Genomic DNA, 2,500 nt, shown 5'->3' with positions numbered 1-2,500 from the left:
ATTTTTTTTCTAAGTCCCAGAAATCCGTCACTGAACATCACGACTTACGAAGACATGTTCCCCCGGTCCTCCCATATACGGCACGGGGACAAGTATGAAGAATGAAAACTATGTGTGTATGAAACATATAATGTGCCTGAGAGCACATTTTTTTTCTAAGTCCCAGAAATCCGTCACTGAACATCACGACTTACGAAGACATGTTCCCCCGGTCCTCCCATATACGGCACGGGGACAAGTATGAAGAATGAAAACTATGTGTGTATGAAACATATAATGTGCCTGAGAGCACATTTTTTTTCTAAGTCCCAGAAATCCGTCACTGAACATCACGACTTACGAAGACATGTTCCCCCGGTCCTCCCATATACGGCACGGGGACAAGTATGAAGAATGAAAATAATGTGTGTATGGAACATATAATGTGCCTGAGAGCACATTTTTTTTCTAAGTCCCAGAAATCCGTCACTGAACATCACGACTTACGAAGACATGTTCCCCCGGTCCTCCCATATACGGCACCGGGACAAGTATGAAGAATGAAAACTATGTGTGTATGAAACATATAATGTGCCTGAGAGCACATTTTTTTTCTAAGTCCCAGAAATCCGTCACTGAACATCACGACTTACAAACACATCTTCCCCCGGTCCTCCCATATACGGCACCGGGACAAGTATGAAGTATGAAAATATTTGGTCACAGCGTGAAATCCCTCTAATGATCATGAAAATAGCATCGGATCACTTATCTGACCATAAAAAGTGAACCAAAACCCTATTTGAACAAACTTTTTGGTCCTATGAAAAATTCACTTTTCATATATGTCATGGTCGAAAATTTTCTAAGTCCCAAAAAATCACATATTCTCGAATATCTCGAAAACTACTTATCGGACAGGGGTCAACCAAGGTGTTTTAGAAAGGTCTTTACTAGCTCTATTTAATGAGCCATAGCGACTTTCAAGTGATTTTTTGACACTTTTTCGCATATCGGCATCCTTGGTTCCCATACTGGCCATAGGCCATAGGGCACCGAACGGCCAACTTTTGGTCCGGGGGTGAAATTTTTTTTTCACGAGATTTTGATGAAAATGGCTTCGGAACGCGTTTCTAATAATGAAAAGTGAAACCAAACAGTATTTGCGAAGAAAAAATTGTCCTATGAAAAAATCACTTTTTCTTAGGGTACGGGTCAAAAATTTTCTAAGTCCCAAAAAATCACTTATTCTCGAATATCTCGAAAACTACGTATCGGACAGGGGTCAACCAAGGTGTTTTAGAAAGGTCTTTACAAGCTCTATTTAATGAGCCATAGCGACTTTCAAGTGATTTTTTGACACTTTTTCGCATATCGGCATCCTTGGTTCCCATACTGGCCATAGGCCATAGGGCACCGAACGGCCAACTTTTGGTCCGGGGGTGAAATTTTTTTTTCACGAGATTTTGATGAAAATGGCTTCGGAACGCGTTTCTAATAATGAAAAGTGAAACCAAACAGTATTTGCGAAGAAAAAATTGTCCTATGAAAAAATCACTTTTTCTTAGGGTACGGGTCAAAAATTTACTAAGTCCCAAAAAATCACATTTTCTCGAATATCTCGAAAACTACTTATCGGACAGGGGTCAACCAAGGTGTTTTAGAAAGGTCTCAACAAGCTCTAAATAATGGGCCATAGCGACTTTTTAGTGATTTTTTGACAAATTTTGTCATATCGGCATCCCGAGTTCCCATACTGGCCATAGGCCATGGGGCCCCGAACGAAAAAATTTTGGTCCGAGGGTCAAAATTTTTTTTCTCATAAATTTGTTCAAAACGCCGTCGGAACGCGCCTTAGATCATGAAAAGTGAAAAGAAACAGTATTTTGCAAAAGTTGGGGTGGCCTATGACTTACATGGCCACGTCCTAGGTCCGAGTTCCCGAGGTCGTGTTCTTCAGTGGCGGAAAAAAATGGCCACTTGTGGGAGATGCAAAATGTTCATTTTGTATTATAGGGGACACACTATCGAAGCGAAAATTTCAGAAATGGCCTAAAACGTGAAGAAATGATGGGGTATGTACGAAAAGAAGGTTTTTATGGTCAAACGGTGAAAATTTTTTTTTTATGAAAAATTTTGGTCTCCCACCGTTCATGAATTTCTAGGACCAAAAATCGAAAAATTTGAAAACTTCACGATCGAAAGGGAAACGCATATGTGGTGTTCCTAGGTGTGTACGGTGTACGAAAAACGGGTTCACGATGAGATATCAGGCAAATAAGTGGACCTAAAGTGAGTTATACGGGTAAGACGAGGTGTCCAAAGACCGAAATAGGGGTACCAACTGAGAACGAAATGAAGGTCCCCGAAGTCGCCATACAAGTTATAGGAGGTGTCCAAAGTACGAAAAGAGTTCCATATTCGGCTGTTCCTACTATATGGTTCCCTGATTGCTGCTCCAAGGAGTAGTGAGGAAGTGTCCAAAGGTCTGTTGGGGGTATCGAGGTGATACCCTCGACGG

Source organism: Anopheles stephensi, unplaced genomic scaffold (genome assembly GCF_013141755.1).
Source record: "Anopheles stephensi strain Indian unplaced genomic scaffold, UCI_ANSTEP_V1.0 ucontig396, whole genome shotgun sequence".
In the NCBI taxonomy this organism is placed as follows: domain Eukaryota; kingdom Metazoa; phylum Arthropoda; class Insecta; order Diptera; family Culicidae; genus Anopheles; species Anopheles stephensi.
Note: the sequence above shows the minus strand (reverse complement) of the source record.